The 20,950-nt window shown below is 42.4% G+C and overlaps 1 protein-coding gene and 1 pseudogene across 9 annotated transcripts in view; both read left to right on the top strand.

Annotated features, from left to right (window-relative positions):
• AK4 (adenylate kinase 4) overlaps positions 1 to 20,950 on the top strand; it is an 84,145-nt gene that overhangs the window by 3,007 nt on the left and 60,188 nt on the right. The gene's annotated exons all lie outside the window — the stretch shown is intronic.
• On the top strand, positions 3,128 to 4,226 carry LOC129034642 (small ribosomal subunit protein uS14-like; annotated as a pseudogene).

Raw genomic sequence — 20,950 nt, 5'->3', positions numbered from 1 at the left:
CTGTTGGGAATCAAGCAGCTTTTTGCATGAGCCAATTAAAAAAAAAAAACTTTATCAAAGAAAGAAGAAAAATAAGGGACAGCAATATGTTTTGAAAGTGGCTTGTTTCTAGTGAACTTTCGGGTTATCGGATTATTTTTCCCTCTCAGAAGGTCTGAGAATCTTATAGGCTTACTGCCTGGTAAATAAAACATTCCATTCCACGGTATTTATTTTTCTGTCTGTTACCTGCTGTTTGCTTTTAGCTGATTTCCTGGTGGGAAGCACAACCACCCTTCTGTATGTACCCTTCATAATGGAAGGTTTGAAGGAGACGATGAAGCACAACAAAAACCCAGGAAATAGAACCGTGTAGGAATTTGAATTGGAAAGTAGCTCCGGCCATCTGCTCCAGCCGAGATTTGGGCACACTCTTGTCTACATGGCTTTCCTCCTCCTGCAGCCTGGTGAAAAGCTGCTCTTTCAGGAAAGGGCCATTCTGATGTCATTGCTTCTTGGAAGTCTTCCCTCACCTGCTCTGGCAGAATTCATCTCTTTCCTCTGCACATAACTTGTTTTTTTTGAGACGAGTCTCGTTCTGTCACCCAGGTCGGAGTGCAGTGGCGCCATCTCGGCTCGCTGCAACCTCAGCCTCCCGGGTTCAAGCGATTCTCTTGCTTCAGCCTCCCAAGTAGCTGGGATTACAGGCATCTGCCACCATGCCCGGCTAATTTTTGTATTTTTCGTAGAGATAGGGTTTCACCATCTCTACGAAGGTTCGAGGTCAGGCTGGTCGCGAACTCGGGACCTTGGATGATCCACCTGTCTTGGCTTCCAAAGTGCTGGGATTACAAATGTGAGCCACCGCACCTGGCCTCCGCTGCACATGTCTTATTGATTCTAATGTTGCAGTCACATATCATGCAGTGTAAAAAAAAAAATGCCTGTCTCACACCCAGTAAGATGTCTGCTGAGTGGCTGCTGTGCCTCAATGTTCTAGGTGCTGGGGGCAATAGCATTGTTTAAGATAATCTTGTGCCTCTTTTATTTTATTATTATTTATAGATATGGGGTTTTGCTTTAATGCCCAGGCTGGTCTCAAACTCTTGGCTCAGTCTCCCAAAATGTTGGGATTACAGGTGTGAGCCACTGCACCTGGCCCATTCTTGGGCCTTTTGTTCTTTCTGCCTGTACCATTGTACAATTTCCACTCTGAAACTTGGAGGACAGGGATCAGGCGAAGTACCTAATGTATAAAAGGAGCTTACCGAGTCTGTGTTAAAGGCCTGGGTCACAAATTCTAGACAGTACATCTTAGTCCAGAAGTCAAGCAACCTATAGCATAGAGTCCATTTTGTTTAATTAACTCTGATTTATGGTAAAAGTTTATACTTAATATGGATCTGAGATTAGCTTCATGGTAGCTGTCACCCATTGGCCCTTCCTATACTGCCTAGAGTGGTACAGGCTGAGGCTTATCAGATACCTCATTTGAAGAGTCACCCCCGTATCTCTGGCTCAGATTTTCTTTAGCACACTGCAAGAGTAAATAGAAGGGAGAGTTCTGTTAGATTGCCAGGAGTTGGGTCTTCACCTCTGTTATAAGGAATATTAGCTTTTCTCTGTGTGTGTATGGGTATGCACACGTATGTGTGAGTACACACACACACACAGGGACTGGCACTCTATTGAGTGAGTCCTATTACAAACTCTGATCAAATTCTGATATTTAATGATAGATTCTTTTATTGGGTCATATCTAAAGGATATGCAAATCCTGTTTTAAAGGTTGGAGAAATAGTGGTATTTTTTAAAACCACATTATACTGGATCTACCATCTCAAGTGCAGGAAAACTGGCACATCTCCATTTGGAAGCATCTTGGACTTAATTGAGATAAAAGATGTTAAGGAACAAACCTGTTTCTGCGCTTGCTCTCTCTCTCTCTCTGTATGTATATATATATATATTTTTTTTTGTTGTTGTTTTTTTTTGTTTGTTTGTTTTTTTTTTGAAACCGGAGTCTCACTGTGTCACCCAGGCTGGAGTGCAGTGGCACAATCTCGGCTCACTGCAACCTCTGCCTCCCAGGTTCAAGCGATTCTTCTGCCTCAGCCTCCAGAGTAGCTGGGACTACAGGCACACACCACCACGCGTGGCTATTTTTGTATTTTTAGTGGAGATGGGGTTTCGCCATATTGGCCAGGCTGGTTTTGAACTCCTGACCTCGTGATCTGCCCGCCTCGGCCTCCCAAAGTGCTAGGATTACAGGCGTGAGCCACCGCACCTGGCCTCTGCTCTCAATATTAACTGCAGCTCTTGCTGGAGTTTTGCTGATGGGACTAGCATTTCAAGTTAGTCTATGGGCCCAGCCTCTTTTTGAAAAGATGGCCTAGTTCAGAGGGCTCAGGGTTTTTTTTGGTGCTCATTAAGTATAAATGTGTGTCTTATGTAAGAGGGAAAACTTCTGAGAACTGGAAGATAGAAACATTGTATTAGAGAGACTTGGGAGCCAGAGTTCAACAACGTATCTAAAACAGGTTTCAATAGTTATCCTTTTTATAGATCATACAGAGTCTTGGCTTATTACAGGGTTTCTAGAGTATGTTCTATTCCATTTCCCCCACTAGCTTGGTGAGGCTCAAGATGTAGCACAGGTCAAGCAAGGGTCTGACTGGTTTTGAGACCTCTCCAGTCCAAAGGTCCATTCCATATCCACTTAATGTTGTTGCTTTTTTGGTTTCTTTGAGGATTTTTTACAGATATTTGAAGAACACTATTTGTGACTTGAGTAAGGCATTCCATGACAGTAAGCCTGCCTTAGCCACATGTACATCTGAATCTTTGCACATTCTTCCAGTGGGATTTTTTCTTCTTCTTCTTTTTGAGACATAGTTTCACTTTGTGACCTAGGCTAGAGTGCAGTGGCATGAACACGGCTCACTGTGGCCTTGACTTCCCGGGCTCAAGTGATTGTCTTACCTCAGCCCCTTAAGTAGCTGGGGCTACAGGCATGCGCCACCATGCCTGGATAATTTCGTATTTTTTTGTAGAGATAGGGTTTCTACGTGTTGCCCAGGCTGGTCTTGAACCCCTTAGTTCAGGCAATGTGCCCGCCTCGGCCTCCCCAAATGCTGAGATTACAGGTGTGAGCCACCATACCTGGCCAGGATCATTTTTTAGAAGTAGCTTTTTCTGATCAAAGTCATGCCTTGTACAAAATTTAGAAAATGTAAAACAGTAGAAGAAATGAAAGCAGCAAGTAAAAGTCACCCTTAATTCCTTAAGGGTAATTTAAGCAAATAAATTAAAGTGACTGTCTTAGGTTGTGTGATTAGGGAAGGCCTCTCCAGGAGGTGAATGTCCTTATTCATACCATAAACAATGAGCTTGTGATGATTAGGAACAGGGTGTTCCAGGAAGAAGGAACAGCAAGTGCAAAGGCCCTAAGGTGGGAATTAGCATAGCGTGTCTGAGGAACAGAAAGAAGTGACAGTATGTTTGGAGCCTAGCATATAGAAGGGATGTGGAAGTAGGTCAGGTCAGAGAGACGAGCAGGTGCCAGATCAGGTAGAGCCTGGGGGATCCTGTTAAGGATTGGATTTTATTCCAAGGGCACTGGAAAGCCAAGGAAGGGTTTTACATAGGACAATGACATGAAAAGATTTACTTTCTAAAAGTTGATCTTTTGCCTGCTGTGTGGAGAGGTGACTTAGGTGAGCAAGAGGGAGACCAGTATGGATGAGGAGAGTGGCCTGTGGTTTGAACTTGTTGGTGGCAGAGGAGGAGAGAAATAAAGGGATTTGAGATATGTATGAAGGCAGAGCTGACTGGACATAATGAATTGGTTGTGAGAGGTGATGGAGAGAAAGAAGTCTACAATGAATCCTAGGATTTTGCCCTGAGCGCCTGCCTGGGTGAATGTGCTATAGGGTTGAATGAACTAGAATGTGTCTAACCAATCTTTTGTGGAACATTTGGGTTATTTGCATACTTTGCTGATTAAGAATGCCCTTGGAAGAGCACATGCGTGGGCTAGCTCCTTCCTTTTACCTTGTTGCACTCCTGTCAGCAAGATGGGTCACCAGCAGCTGTACTGGAGCCACTGCTGAAAATTCCACCAGGGTTCTCGCTCTTGTCGCGTCTGTTCAAACCGGCACTGTCTGATCCAGAAATATGGCCTCAATATGTGCTGCCAGTGTTTCCGTCAGTACGCGAACAACATCAGTTTTATTAAGTTGGACTAAATGATCCTCTTTCAAAGGATTATCCAAGGCATCTACCCAATAAAAAACCACGATAGTTCTTTATACATAAAATAAACATTTAAACAAACAAATAAAGAATGCTCTTACAAATGTCATTGTGTACAAATCACTGGACAGATATACTTTCTTTGGGATAGGTTTCTAGGAATAAAACTAGTGGCCAAAATAGAACTTAAATCATAGGGAGAATTTTTTTTTTTTTTTTTTTTTTTAAGACATAGTCTTGCTCTTCTCACCCAGGCTGGAGTGCAGTGGCGTGATTTTGGCTCACTGCAACCTCCGCCTCCCGGGTTCAAGCAATTCACCTGACTCAGCCTCCCAAGTAGCTGGGATTACAGGCGCCCATCACCATGCCCAGCTAATTTTTGTATTTTTAGTAGAGATGGGATTTCACCATGTTGGCCAGGCTGGTCTTGAACTCCTGACCTAGGTGATCCACTTGCCTCGGCCTCCCAAAGTGCTGGGATTACAGGTGTTAGCCACCACACCCGGCCGACATAGGGAGAGTTTTAAACGTAACTTACAAATATTCACTCAAGTTCTTGGTAGTTTATAGGTGCTACTTTATTTGTGTACTTTTTGGCTTAATAAATGTTTCATTTAGGCCAGGAGTTCGAGACCAGCCTGGCCAACATGGCGAAACTCTGTCTCTACTAAAAATACAAACATTAGCTGGGCTTGGTGGCATGTGCCTGTAGTCCCAGCTACTTGAGAGGCTGAGGCAGGACAATCTCTTGAATCCAGGAGGCAGAGGTTGCAGTGAGCTGAGATTGCGCCACTGTACTCCAGCCTGGGCAGCAGAGCAAGACTCTGTCTCAAAAAGTAAATAAAAAAATAAAATGAAAAACATTTTATTTAGGTATGGATATATGTAGCATACATATATAAACTGATTTCCTGATTATAGAAATAATATGTATAAGTTAGCAAAAGTTTAGAAAGATGAAAACAATCACTTGTAATTTACCAACTGGAAGGAAAAGTTATTGCTAATACTTTTTTTGTTTGTTTGTTTTAGATGGAGTCTTGCTCTGTCGCCTAGGCCAGAGTGCAGTGGCGTGTTCTCGGCTCTTGGCTCACTGCAACCTCCACCTCCTGGGTTCAAGTGATTCTCCTGCCTCAGCCTCCCAAGTAGCTGGGATTACAGGCACTTGCCACCATGCCTGGCTTAATTTTTTGTATTTTAATAGAGACGGGGTTTCACCATATTGGCCAGGCTGGTCTCGAACTCCTGACCTCAAGTGATCTGCCCGCCTTGGCTTCCCAAAGTGCTGGGATTACAGGCATGAGCCACCATCCACAGTGCTAATACTTTTATATACAGTGTATCCTTCTAGACTTTTTCAGGAACACACACACACACACACACACACATTTTGAGTTACATTATTATTGCATTGTATTATAGTATTACTGTTTTGAAAATTGCTTGCTTTAACAATGTATCATCTAATATTTTCCAATTCTGTTAAATACCGTTTTTTAATGTGAGTTAAATACTCATGTACAATTCCAATATTCAAATATAATTTGTTATTCCATTTTTAATTTTGAAAAGGTAATACAGGTACATGCAGATGGTAAAATTTTCAAGTAATACAGTAGGAATAGAGTGGAAAGTTTCATGCCTATCCCTGACTCTTGGTTCCCCAGTTTCTCTCCACAGGGGCATCTGCTTTTAACTTTTTTTGGATGTGTATCCAAAGATTTTGTCATGTATCTATAGCATTTATGTGTGTATAGCAGTACCTTTTTTTTTAATGTACATATTTGTTCTTTGTATTGCACTTAAGAAAAACTTAGCAGTAAAGCTTAGATAGTGGTTTCCATCAGCATGTATCAGTTTACTTTATTCTTTTAAAAAGATATCTGCATTATCTTTTATTGTACAGATATATCATAGTTTATTTAGCTTTTCTCTTACATTTTGGCCTCAGGTCCTTTTTAACACATTTGAAAATTGAGAACCAAAGAAGCTTTGTTTCTGTGGGTTACATATATAGATGTTACATGGATTTGAAATTAAAATTGAGAAAATTTGCCGGGCGCAGTGGCTCATGCCTGTAATCCCAGCACTTTGGGAGGCTGAGGTGGGTGGATCATGAGGTCAGCAGTTTGAGACCAGCCTGACCAACATGGTGAAACCCTGTCTCTACTAAAAATACAAAAATTAGCCGGGTGTGGTGGCACATGCCTGTAATCTCAGCTACTCTGGAGGCTGAGATTTGCTTGAGAATTGCTTGAACCCAGGAGGCGGAGGTTGCAGTGAGCCAAGATCGCACCACTGCACTCCAGCCTGGACGACAGGGCGAGACTGTGTCTCAAAAAAAAAGAAAATTGAGAAAATTTAAAAATATTAATTCATCAAAAATAACAATAATCCACTGTATGTTAACAGATTTCTGTGAAAATTAACTGTTTTCCAAAATGAAATCTAATGAGAAAAGTACTGTTATTTTTGCACATTTGCAAATCTTTCTGGCCTAATAGAAGAAAACTTTATTCTCATATCTGGTTCTTCATTCAGTCTTTGGTGCTATGTTGTTTTGGTTAAAGTATTTGAAGAACATCTGGCTTTATACACATGTAATTAAAGGGGAACTCATGGACCCCTGAAAAGGTCTCATGGACCCACGGGAGTCCTGGGACCACAATTTAATCAGTCTCCTGTTGATTGGAATTTAGGTTATTTATAGTCATTCGATATACAGAGCGTGCTGCACTGAATGTCCTGGTAAATGTGTCTTTCAACAAATGTTTGAGTGCCAGGCAATCTTGGCTTGTGGGATGCAAAGAGGTGAAACAAGGTCTGTTCCTGAAGGAGCTGCTGTTTTTGGTGGAGGCAGGCAGTCAGACAGGCAAGCAAACAAGAAGAAAATAACACATTTGGGCTGGGTGTGGTGGTTCATGTTTGTAATCCCAGCACTTTGGGAGGCTGAGGCTGGAGGATTGCTAGAGACCAAGTGTCCAAGACCAGCTTGGATAACATAGCCAGACCTCATCTTTACTAAAAATAATGTAAGAAAATTAGCTGGGTGTGGTTGTGCACACCTGTAGTCTCAGCTACTCAGGAGGTTGAGGTGGGAGGATCACTTGAGCCCAAGAGGTTGAGGTTGAAGTGATCTGTGATCATGCCACTGCACTCCAGCCTGGGCAACAGAACAAGACCCTGTCTCCAAGAAAAAAAAAATTAATTGAGGCTACAAGATGTGCATGCTTACAGAAGAGGCAGCTAACCCAGCATTTAGGAGGAGGTGAGATTTGGGAAGGCTTTTTAGAGGAGGCGATTCCTGAGCTGAGCTTTGACAAATGAGCACAGCTACAAAAAGATGGCGTGGTCATTGTGACAGCATACCTGAAACTCCTCTTGTAAAGTTTGTTTATGGTCCACAAGAGGTCCTTGCTTTTATGGCTTGGCCTTGCCTTTTCTATTATCATTTTAGTCTGCATCCATCTCTAATGATATTGTCAAAGGAAAGGGTTATCATGCCTGCCCCATATCACCTTTCCAGCCCTCATTGCTTGTGCTTGCCTTTAAGATATACATAAACATAGTGGCATTGTAGTATATCATTTAAACTTCGGCTTTTAACTTCTGGAACTGAAGGATGGCAAACAATCTTAAAATTAGTAAATTGGGCTTCAAACTGTTAACTATAAATTCATCCATTCTGAAAAGCATGTTGAATTACCTGTTCCCTTCAAAATCTACCAAGTAAATTGTTAAATGGTATTATATTATGCTAGTCTGCTCTTTAACAATCTGTATTGGCGCATATTGTGAGAAGGTTTAAGGACTTGGAAATTTTGTAAGTTTTTTAGATGATGTACTTTCACAATGGACAATGGATCAGATATCTCAACCATGTATTTTCCTTTAGCAAACTAGACTTTTTTTTTTTCTTTGAGGCGGAGCCTCACTCTGTTGTCCAGGCTGAAGTGCAGTAGTGTGATCTTGGCTCACTGCAACCTCTGCCTCCTGGGTTCAAGCGATTCTTGTGCCTCAGCCTCCCAAGTAGCTGGGACTACAGGCTCCTGCCACCATGACCTGCTAAGTTTTTTTTTGCATTTTTAGTAGAGATGGGGTTTCACCATGTTTGCCAGGCCGGTCTTGAACTCCTGACCTCAGATGATCCACCTGCCTCGGCCTCCCAAAGTGCTGGGATTACAGGTGTGAGCCACTGCACCCGGCCCAAACTAGATTTTTTTAAAAAACCATGAGTAGATAATAGAGGCTTTTGGATTACTCTGTGTATTTTACCCCCTCCACTTGATGTTTAAGCTCTCAGGTTGGCCTTTAAGACATAGTACAAAAGGTCTTGTTTGTACAGCTTCATGTAGTTGAATTTAAATGGCTGATGTTATATTTTAACAGTCTCACCTCTAAGTTCTGAGAGTTTTTGTACTAGTTAAACAACAGATCCAGGAGCAAGCATCCCTTACTTAGCCAGACAGATAATACTGAAATAATGCAGAGTCATTCTTGTTTATCATCTAGCTTCCAAGAAGCTAGAAGTCAACTATTTTCTGATCTTCAGCACCTTCTGTCTGGGCAGCAGTAACCTGTGACCTTGGCATTTTATGATTCTTGTGACTTGGTCATAACCAACATTTGCAGGGGGCAAAGCAACTGCCAGGCCCTGGACTGACTAATGAATGCATATTATCTCTAATTCCCACACAGATCTCCAGAGCAGTTTTTGTTATATCATTTGCTTTACAAATAAATAAATGGCCTCAGAAAGGTTGAGTAACTAACTTGGTCAGGTGCAGTGGCTCACGCCTGTAACCCAGCACTTTGGGTGGCCAAGGCGGATGGATCATTTGAGCCCAGGAGTTAGAGACCAGCCTGGGCAACATGGCAAGACCCTGTCTCTACAAAAAATAAACAGAGTTAGCCAGAGTAGTGGCGCATGCCTGTAATCCCAGCTACTTGGGAGACTGAGGTGGGAGGATTGCCTGAGCCCAGGAGGCTACAGTGAGTCTATAGTGAGGCTACAGTGAGCTGTGTTTGAGCCACTGCACCCCAGTCTGGGCAACAGAGCGAAACCCTGTCTCAAAAAGAAAAAAAAAAAGTTGGCCAGGCGTGGTGGCTCACTCCTGTAATCCCAGCACTTTGGGAGGCCCAAGCAGGTGGATCACAAGGTCAGGAATTCGAGACCAGCCTGGCCAATATGGTGAAACCCCATCTCTACTAAAAATACAAAAATTAGCTGGGCATGGTGGTGTGCGCCTGTAGTACCAGCTACTCGAGAGGCTGAGGTACAAGAATCGCTTGAACCCGGGAGGCGGAGGTTGCAGTGAGCCAAGATCGTGCCACTGCATTCCAGCCTGGGCAACAGAGCCGAGACTATGTCTCAAAAAAAAAAAAAAAAAAAAAAAAAAAGTTGAGTGACAAATATGTGGCCTCAGAAAGGTTGAGTAACTTGTCCTAAGTCAAACAGCTAGTTAAAGAGAAACTAGCATTCAAACCTGGGGCTCCATAGCTAGGATTAAACTTCTTCCCATTATGTCTTGCTGACATCTGAGTACTCTAGAAACTAGTGAAATACTCATGTCTTATAAATGCCATGTAGGGGCAGTGTGTCTTAGTCTGTTTGTGTGGCTATAACAAAATACCTGAGATCGAGTAATTTATAAACAACAGAAATGTATTTCTCACAGTTCTGGAGGCTGGGAATTCCAAGATGAAGGTGCTGGCAGGTTTGGTGTCTAATAAGGCCTGTTGACTGCTTCCAAGGTTGCACCTTGAACTTTGTATTCTCACATGGCAGAAAGGATGGAAGAGGAAAAGGGCTAAAGGCCACATTAAGCTTCTTTGATTTTATTTTTTCTAATTTTAAAAATTTTCCACTAGAGACAGGGTCTCACTTTGTTGGCCAGGCTGGTTTTGAGCTCCTATACTCAAGCAGTTTTCCTGCCTCAGACTCCCAAGGTGGTGAAGCCTCTTTTATAAGACACAAGACTTAATTTATTGTTTTTGTGTTTTTTTTTGTTTTTTATTTTTTGGAGGTGAGGTCTTGCTCTGTTGCCCAGCCTAGAGTGGAGTGATGCAATATTGGCTCACTGCAGCCTGGAACTCCTGGGCTCAAGCAGTACTCCTATCTCAGCCTCCAGAGTAGCAGGGACTACAGGCGCATGCCACCACACCTGGCTAATTTTTAAATTTTTGGTAGAGACAAGGTCTCACTATATTGCCCAGGCTGGTCTTGAATTTCTGGCCTCAAGTGATCTGCCTGCATCGGCTTCTCAAAATGCTGGAATTACAGGCGTGAGCCACCACACTACAGGGGAGGAGCCCTTATGACCACTTAAAGGCCCCACCTCTTAATACTATCACATTGGTTATTAAGTTTCAGCATATGAATCTGGGGGGCACGTTCAGACCATAGCACCATGGATAGCAGGGAACAAGTATGCTGAGGCTCAGAAGGCCCTTTAAGGGTAGGATAGAGGGATGCACTTTTTGTTGTTGTTGTTCTGTCCCTAAAACATTTTTTTTTTTAAAACCTAAAAAAGGAAGCAATAACTTCCTCCTCCCATGATCAAAAGGACCAAAGGAGGTCAAAAATAGAAGCCATTTGGTTGTGAGGAGGTGGAAATTGCTTTTCATCATAATGGTAAGAGTTCAGGAATAATGCCTGAACTTGGTGTTATTTTATTATTCATTTGTCCCATTTGTCACATGTCCCAGCATTAGGTATGGGGAGGCGTGCAGAAAAGTAAAACTTGTTCTCTGTCCTTGAGGTACTGACAGTCTAGGGTTTGAGCTCTGAGTTCTACATTACATTCCCAGGAGGCATGGCGGTGTGCATGCATGCAGGTAAAGCATGGGGGTCATAGACAAGGCAGCAAGGAGTGCTTTGTTCACATGTACCTTTTGCGTGTAATGCCTTTCACACTTCTTTAATCTCTCGAAGTCCATTTTTACTCTCATTGCTTCCATGAAGCCTTTCCATACCTGTTGTAGCTACAGGTCATTTTCTTCTCTAAAATTCTCTCATACCTGTTGATACCTTTAATTTGTTATTCATTATCTCTTGTAAGATGTTCTATTTCATAGTTTCAGTTATTGTCTGTTGCCATTTGAATAGTAAATTTTTTTCATGACGGTTCAGTTCAACTGATGTTTTAATAGGCTATAATGAGAGGAGAGGAGACAGAAAAATAAGACACCTCATATACCGTATGCCTTGTACCTGATATCTTCTGGAAGTACTCTAAAGAAAATGAGATAGTACAGTGAGGAAGAGTGGGAAGACTACTTGAGATTGTGAAGTTAGGGGCCTCTTTGAGGAGGTAATACTTAAGCTGAGCTCTGAATAAGGGTAGGAGTCAGGCATGTGAAGATTTGGTAGCAGGCTGGGCACAGTGGTTCACACCTGTATTCCCAGCACTTTGAGAGGCCGAGGCAGAAGGATTGCTTGAGGCTAGGAGTTTGAGACCAGCCTGGGTAACAGAGTGAGGCCCCGTCTCTATGGAAAATAAAAATAAAGTTAGCTGGATGTGGTGGTGCAGGCCTGTAGTCCCAGCTACTGGGAAGCTGAGGTGGATCACTTGTGCCCAGGAGGTGGAGGCTGCAGTGAGCTATGGTCACACCACCGCACTCTAGGCTGGGCGATAGAGTGAGAAGTGTCTTAAACAAGAAGATTTGAGGCGGAGGAAACAGTATGTGGAAAGAGCCTAATGTAGGAGTGAACTCTCAGTAAGTGGAGAGGATGGGGGAGGAGGCTGGTGTCTTGAGCATTGTAAGTGGGGAGGAGATGGTAGAAGTGGAGGCTGGAAAGGTAGGTATAGGGCCTTGAGGCATGGCCAGGAGTTTGGGCCTCATTGTAACCGGATGAGAATCCATGGATGGTTTTTAGGTTGTTACTTTTATTTATTTTTTATACGTAACAGCCATACTGAATGTAAAATTTGCATACAGTAAAATTTATTCTTTAAAAGTGTACAACTCAGGGCCGAGTGCAGTGGCACACACCTGTAATCCCAACACTTTGGGAGGCCGAGGCGGGCAGATCATGAGGTCAGGAGATTGAGACCATCCTGGCTAACACGGTGAAACCCCAACTCTACAAAAAAAAAAAAGTGTAAAAATCAGAGGTTTTCCTATATTTTACAGAGTTGTAAAACCATCACCCCTATCTAATTTCAGAACATTTTCATTTCTCCAGAAAGAAACCCTATACCCATTAGCAGTCACTCCCTATTTCCCCCTTGCCCCAGCCCCAGGCAATTACTACTCTAGTTCTGTTTGTATGGATTTGCCTATTCTGGATAGTCGTATGTTAATATATGTGACTTTTTGTGTCTGGCTGCTTAGCATGTTTTCAGGGTTTATCTGTATTGCCAAGTAATTTATTGAATGGGTATACCACATTTTGTTTATCCATTCATTCGTTAATGGACACTTGGGTTGTTTCCTGCTATGGGACATTTGTATATAAGTTTTTGTATGGATGTAAATGTTCATTTCTCTTGGGTATATACCTAAGAATAGAAATACAGGTTCATTTGGTAACTTGACATTTAATAGTTTGTGGAAGTGCCAAACTGTTATCCAAAGTAGCTGCATCATTTTATCTTCCCACCAGCAATGAATGAAGGTTCCAGTTTCTTTTCATCATTGTCAACTTTTACCTTCTGATAAAAGAAAAACTTCAGCCAAGTTTAATTGAGCAATGAATGATTCACGAATCGGGCAGCCCTCAGAATCACAGCAGATTCACAGAGACTCCAGTACAGCCACATGGTGGAAGAAGATTTATAGACAAAAAAAGAGAAATGACTACAGAAATCAGAAGTGAGATACAGAATGGCTGGATTGGTTATAGCTCGGCGTTTGCCTTATTTGAACACAGTTTGAACACTCAGCAGTGTATGAGTGGTTGAAGTATGGCCACTGGGATTGGCCAAGACTCAGCTATTGTTATAGTCACATACTCCTAAATTAGGTTTTTAGTCTTATCTACCTAAGCCAGGTTGCAGTTTGTCCACAAGTGTAATCTCCTGATGGGCTCACCTTGCCTGCTGCCTAGACAGAGCTGATTTATCAAGACAGAAATTGCAATGGAGAAAGAGTAATCCACGTAGAGCTGGCTGTATGGGAGACCGGTGTTTTATTATTACTCAAATCAATCTCCCTGAGCATTCAAGGATCAGAGTTTTTAAAGACAATTTGGTGGGTAGGGCTTGGGAAGTGGGGGAGTGCTAATTAGTCAGGTTGGAGATGGAATCATAGGGGGTCAAAGTGAGGTTTTCTTGCTGTCTTCTGTTCTTGGGTGGGATGGCAGAACTTGTTGAGCCAGATTATGGGTCTGGGTAGTGTCAGCTGATCCAGTGAGTGCAGGATCTGCAAAATATCTCAAGAACTGATCTTAGATTTTACAGAGTGATGTTATCCCCAGGAGCAATTTGGGGAGGTTTGGACTCTTGGAGCCAGAGGCTGCATGACCCCTAAACTGTAATTTCTAATCTTGTAGCTAATTTGTTAGTCCTGCAAAGGCAGACTGGTCCCCAGGCAAGAAGGGATCTTTTCAGGAAAGGGCTGTTAATCAATTTTGTTTCAGAGTCAAACCCATGTACTGAATTCCTTCCCAAAGTTGGTTTGGCCTACACCCAGCAATGAACAAGGGCAGCTTAAAGGTTAGAAGCAAGATGGAGTCAGTTAGGTCTGATTTCTTTCACTGTCATAATTTCCTCAGTTATAATTTTGCAAAGGCGGTTTCACAAAGACTCAAATACAGAAGTATGGAGTCCTTCTCAGGTCATATTTAGTTTGCTTTAACCACCCCTCCCTCGCTCCCTTTCTCTCTCTTTCCATTTTAGCTACCCTATTGAGTATAAAGTGGTATTTCATTGTGGCTTTGATTTGTATTTCTCTGAGAACTAATAATGCTGAACTTCTTTTCATATGCTTACTGACCATTTGCATATCTTCTTTGGAGAAATTCCATTCAAATCCTTTGCCCATTTTAAAATTGGCTCATTTGTCTTGTTGAATTCTTTATATATTCTGGATACAAGTCACTTATCAGATATATGATTTACAAATATTTTCTCCTATCCTGTTTCACTCTCTTGATGGCTCCCTTGGAAGCACAAGTTTTTGATTTTGATGAAGTCCAGATGATCTATTTTTTCTTTTGTTGCTTGTGCTTTTGGTGTCATAGCTAAAACACCATTGCCTAACCCACAGTGTAGCCATTGTTTTTAAACATGGGACTGACATCTGACTCACATTTTGAATAGATCACTCAGGCTATTTGGAAACTGGGGTCGAAAGTTCTAGAGTGAAACTAGGGAGAACAGTTAAGAGGCTTGTCAGTATTGGCAGACAAATGGGTAGACTTTAAACTTATTAAGCACTTGTAAAATCAGTCTATTCCAAAAGCATTTTGTTAATCAGAGTAAGAAATGGTCTCTACCTTCAACAATTTACAAGATAAAAATACACTCAATTATTTTATAAAGCAAATTATATTGAGTGCTATAAAAATAGGAATGAAAACACTTTTTTAAGAACGGTAGAGAGAAGAGTTACTTCTATGAACTTTTATTAAGTTCATTTAAAAAATCTCTAGTGTCTAACATACCTTGCTTAATAGTTGTTTGTTACACCTCTGGACAAAAGAGTTAGAGGGCTTTGGGAAAGATGGCATTAGAACCGAGCCTTGAAGGATGAGTAGCAGGTGGAAACATGTGAAAGCAGGGTATTTTTGATGTAGGTATCACGTCTGTGAGTAGACAATTAAAATTAAGGGGACTTTGTGGGGTGAGATGACACACACCACACCTGTTGTCCCAGCTACTTGGGAGGCTGAGGCAGGAGGATCACTTGTGCTCAGGAGTTCAAGGCTGTAGTGCATGATGATTCTGTCTGTGAATAGCCACTGCATTCCAGTCTAGGCAACGCAGGGAGATCCCATGTCTGGGAAAAAAAAAAAAAAAAAAAGGAACCTTCACTGAAATCTAGAGTTGGAGGAATTATATGTAGAGTTGGGGCTTACATGTAATTCCAGATCGAGTTCCTCAAACTCCTTTTGGTGGCTGTTTCTCGTAGCAGGGTATGAAGTGGATTGTAGTGGTGGGAAACTGGAGCACAGCCAAAATGGTGCCACAACAGTTTAGATGCGGTCTGGGGTAACAGTAATGGATAAAAGGGGAAGTGAGAGGAGTGGGGGTAGTGATGGCAGTTGTCTGATAGGACTGTAGGAGAATGGCGGGCGGGGCAGAGCCAAGTGCTGCCCTTTGAAGGGGTGAACTTGAATGAGTGTGCCAGGAAAGTAGTCCCATTTAACACAAGGAGGGCAGTCCAGGCGTGAAGAGGATAATGAGCTTAACATGCCTGTAAGAAGTTTCAGGTGGAGGTATCTGGTGGCCTTCGGCACAAGAAGTGGTAGGCACAGGGAGTTGGCTATATGCTGTAGAGAAAATATAGGTGGGCTTAGAGGCAGGCATAACTCTGGCTCCACCTTTTACTGGCTTTGTAAACTTTGGGGGAAGTTAATTAAACTTCATTCCTGAGGGTCAGATGGGGTCCTCTGTGTAAAATGCCTGGGAAGTAGGAGGCTTTTTTCTATTGTTTGTTCCCTTCTTTTCTGGACTCCTAATGCTTTGATTTCATTTATAATCTTCCTTAGTGAATGTGGTGCTTTGAATGGAAGCACTAGCACAATCCATTGGGATTTAAGCTGTGTGTGTGTGTGTGTGTGTACCACCCAGCAGAGGCTACACTTGCTCACTGTTTGTAAACCTCCTATTAGTTGTGCTGTCCTTCTATTTTCCCTTGGACTTCTCTTGTGTTCAGTCTTGTCCAAACAAAAATATTTGCATTAAAGTTATGTGTGTTCCTCATTTGGAAGACTCCTTGAATCCATAATTTCTTTTTAAAATTTTTTTGAAATAGTCTTGCTTTATCTCCCAGGCTGGAGGAGTACAGTGGTGTTTTCAAGGCTCACCGCAGCTTCAACCTCCCAGACTCTAGCAATCCTCCCCCCTCAGTTTCCCATGTAGCCGGGACTACAGGTGCTCAACACCACACTGCCGATTTTAAAGTTCTTTTGAAGACAGGGTCTCACTATGTTGCCCAGGCTGGTCTTGAACTCCTGGACTCAAGCAGTTCTCCCACTTTGGCCTCCCACAGTGTTGGGATTACATGTGTGAGCCACTGGGGCTGGCCATACTTGCTTTTTAAAAATTGTGTCATCTTGGCTGGTGCAGTGGCTCACTCCTGTAATCCCAGCACTTTGGAAGGCCAAGGCGGGTGGATCACTTGAGGTCAGGAGTTTGAGACCAGCCTGGCCAACATGGTGAAACCTTCTCTACTAAAAATACAAAAATTAGCCAGGTGTGGTGGCTTGTGCCTGTAGTCTCAGCTACTCAGGGGGCTGAGGCAGGAAAATCACTTGAACCTGAAAGGTGGAAGTTGTAGTGAGCCAAGATCACACCACTGCACCTCCAGCCTGGGTGACAGAGCAAGACTCTCTCCAAAAAAAAAAAAAAGAAACAAATTATGTCATCATCAAGAGGGGCAGTTTTCTAAGTTTTCCTGTAGGTCTAATCGGATGGATTTTTTTTCAGGATCTTTTAATATGCTGGGCTGCTGATATATCTGATTCAACTTCTGGTCTGCTTTGTTTTTTGCACTCAGCTGCTTCTATATTTTTTCTTCTGCATAACTGTGGTAGAACAGCCAATGTAGTTTACAAGAGAACTATAAAATATTGATTGCATATATGAGTACAGTTTCCCAGTTTTCTTAAATGGTAACTATAAATACTGTCTCAGGACATAATTTAGTTTTTCCAAAAGGGAGATAGACTTTTTTTTTTTTTTTTTTTTTTACTTGTATTACTTTAGTGGCTTAGTTTAAAAAAAAGATCAAGGATCTAGCTTGGAGCGCGAAAAAAATGCAAGATCTCCTTTCCGTGGAGCTCAGTTCTGTTTTGGTTTTCTAGGGTTCTTAGAGACTAAACACTATGCATAACAATGAATGTGTTAATTTTAATGATTTGTTCCATTTCTTAATGTCTTAGAATTGGAAGGGATTTTAAGTCATTCTCTCCAAGTGGCCATTCTGTGCTGGATCCATTCTATAGCAGCTGACAGCTAACTCTCCTTCTCTGGAAACAGGCTCTTTCATTGCTGGACAGGTCTAATTGTTGGAAGATTTTTTTTCCCGTTATACTGAGATGAAAGCCAGCTCCTTGAAACTGTCATCCATAAACTGTCATCCATTTGTCCAACTTCAGTCTTTTGTTGTCACATAAATTAAATCCACTAGCTCTTCAGATAATTGAAAATAGTTGCTAGGCAGCACTTCTCTGACTTAAGTTGTCTTTTTTTCCCCAAGAAAAATAGCTCCAGTTCTGTCTACCATTCTTCCCGTGTCGTTTCTAATTCTTTTTCAGCCTTTCACCATGACCCTTTTAAACTGCAATGACCACCACTAACAACTGGTTAAGTGTGGTAGAACCACTGTAGCTTTAGTAGGTTACTCTGCATATTCTTTTTTTTTTTTTTGAGACAGAGTTTTGCTCTTGTTGCCCAGGCTGGAGTGCAATGGCGCGATCTCGGCTTACTGCAACTCCGCCTCCCAGGTTCAAGCTATTCTCCTGCCTCAGCCTCCCAATAGCTGGGCTTGCAAGCATGTGTCATCATGCCCAGCTAATTTTGTATTTTTAGTAGAGACGAGGTTTCACCATGTTGGTAAGTCTGGTCTTGAACTCCTGACCTCAGGTGATTCACCCGCCTTGGTCTCCCAAAGTGCTGGGATTACAGGTGTGAGCCACTGTGCCTGGCCCTGCATGTTCTTTTTGTTTGTTTTTGTAAAGATGAGGGTCTCTGTTATGTTATCTAGGTGGGTCTTGAACTCCTGGCCTCAGGTGATCCTCCCCCTGTCAGGCTCCCAAAGTACTGGGATTATAGGCATGAGCCACCACACCTGGCCTGCTCTCCATATTCTCTTTCTAAATAAACACATTATTTGGAAAGTATTTCTGAACATTGTCCTGCAGGGCACACTGTAGCTCAGCCTCATAAAAGCCTACCTACCATATTTGAGGGTACATACCAGGGCCGTTTCAGAACCTACTAGCTACTCCAGGTTACTCAAATCTGTAGTCCTGTCCTTTGAGTCAGGCCAGAGATTTTCTCCCTTGGCTTATGCTGAAGAATAAGATGGCTGTTTAAAATTAATGGCAGGACAAAAATGCTGGGAGCATGGTGGAAATAACACTTAGCCTAGGCCAGGTGTAGTGGCCCATGGCTGTAATCCCAGCTCTTTGGCAGGCTGAAGTGGGAGGACCACTTGAGGCCAGGACTTCTGAGACCAGCCTGGGCAACGTAGCAAGACCATGTGTCTACAAAAATAAAAACAATTAGCCAGCTGTGGTGGTGTACCCCGGTAGTCCCAGCTACTAGGGCGGATGAGATGGGAGGATTGCTTGAACCCAGGAGTTCAAGGATACAGTGAGCTGTGATTGCACCACTGCACTCCAGCCTGGTTGGCAGAATGAGACCCTGTCTCAAAAAAAAAAGAAAAGAAAAAAACACACTTAGGCTAAATATTGCAGGATATTGTTCAGCGGTGAACAACTCATGACTGAATTTCCCCAAATTATCTTTATTTAGAGTTTATTTGGATTGTTTCCACATATCTGGATTTTTTAAAATCCAGAACTGTATTGATTTATGCCAAATGACTTAGTGATGCAAAGCTCAGAGAGATAGTGTAGTTGTATTTAAGAGTGTAGGCTCTGGATTTGGATCCTGATTTGACCACCCTAGCTCTGTGACTTTGGGCAGAGTAGCCAATATTTTGTGTTTACTCATTTGTAAATGAGAGTAATGGTAGAGCTAACACACAGGGTTTTCTAGTATTACACAGATTCATATATATTGACAGCCTGGCCAAGGTGAGGGGAGTGAAGCTGAGGCACTGTCCGCCAATGAAAAGTTTAAGGGGGCACCAAAAACACTCAGTAATCAAGATAAATAATAGTTTAATGTGATAAAATGAACAACATACCAAAATTTCAAATAAATTCCAGATCTGGCCTGGTCAGGATGAGGGTGAAGTAAGACTAAGTCAGGCATATGTAGGATCAGGTCCTATTGTTATTTAAACTTTCTGCAGTTTTTTTATCATGGATTTTTGGGGCATGTTTAAAAGTATTGCAGTAAAGTATTATTTTTTCTTGCTCATTGGTTGTTTGGTTTTGTGTGTGTGTGTGGCCCCTCTTCAATTTTTTGCTCACAGTCCCTCACTCCCTCACTCTAGGTGGTGTGAGGCCAGTGTATTGGTATTTGTTGTTAGTGATTACTCTAGGGTTAGTTTTGTAGAGGAAATGAATTTTAGTACCTCATGGAAAGTCCCTCCCACCTCCAGGATATTTTCTGTTAGGTTGTCTCAGAGTCCCAATCCAAATCTCATAACTAAGATCAGTTTTGGCCGGGCGCAGTGGCTCATGCCTGCAATCCCAGCACTTTGGGAGGCCGAGGCGGGCGGATCACGAGGTCAGGAGATTGAGACCACGGTGAAACCCCGTCTCTACTAAAAATACAAAAAAAAAAATTAGCCGGGCGCGGTGGCGGGCACCTGTAGTCCCAGCTACTCGGGAGGCTGAGGCAGGAGAATGGCGTGAACCTGGGAGATGGAGCTTGCAGTGAGCCGAGATCGTGCCACTGCACCCCAGCCTGGGTGACAGAGCAAGACTCCGTCTCACAAAAAAAAAAAAAAAAAAATCAGTTTTAAGGTATTAGAGGATGTCGTTCTTTCTTGTCTTCTGTTAAATGGTGCTTTGAATGTCATGTTTCAAACTCTGCTGGAGCTCAGATCCCAGAAAATGAAAAATGCGTGCACTTAGCTTATGTGTAGAGGAGCCTAGCCAAACCAAACAGCACGTTTGAAACATTGCTTTTCCTTTATGGCTGAGATTGTGAAAGACAGCCACAGATGGTGGCTGAGCTCTAGCTGGAACTGCTGTTAGTCGGCGCGAGATGTTCTAAGTGACGGGAGCCAGGAACTCACTGTGGTGTTTCTAGAAGTTAAATTATGATGATAGGATCTTCCTGTAATACTGGTTTTTTTCCTTGCCTTTAGTTATATCTTGGGAATCTGTCACATGGTTAGTGACTAGTGAAAGGCCAAAAAAATTTGCAGAATCAACTATTTAAACCTTTGTTCTTGATAGTTCAAGTGTTATGCAAGGCAAAGCAGCCCTCTGTTAAGGGTTTCAGGCTAGGTGTCTCCTTGTTAGGGTGTCATTCCTGTTGTAATTATTGGTCTGTCTTGTCTTCTTCTTCCTTTTTTTTTTTTTGAGACAAGGTCTTGCTTTGCCATCCAGGCTGGAGTGCAGTGGCACGATCGTGGCTTACTGCTACCTCCACCTATCACTCAAGAGATCTTCCAACCTCAGCCTCCTGAGTAGCTCGTACTACAGGCACATGCCACCATGCTTGGCTAATTTTTGTTTTTTTGTTTGTTTTTTTTTTTTTTTTTGTACAGATAGGGTCTCACTATATAGCCCAGGCTGGTCTGGAAGTTCTAGGCTCAAGCAATCTGCTTGCCTCAACCTCCCAAAGTGCTGGGATTACAGGCATAATTATAGGCTTTTTTTTTTGGATATAGACTTACTCTGTGTTTCAGAAATAGTTGCTTTTTTTGTTTTTTGAGATGGAGTCTCCCTCTGTTGCCTAGG

This window comes from Pongo pygmaeus, chromosome 1, assembly GCF_028885625.2.
Source record: "Pongo pygmaeus isolate AG05252 chromosome 1, NHGRI_mPonPyg2-v2.0_pri, whole genome shotgun sequence".
NCBI classification, from domain to species: Eukaryota; Metazoa; Chordata; class Mammalia; order Primates; family Hominidae; genus Pongo; species Pongo pygmaeus.
The sequence above is the reverse complement of the archived record's forward strand: the minus strand, read 5'-3'. Positions and strand labels throughout refer to the sequence as shown.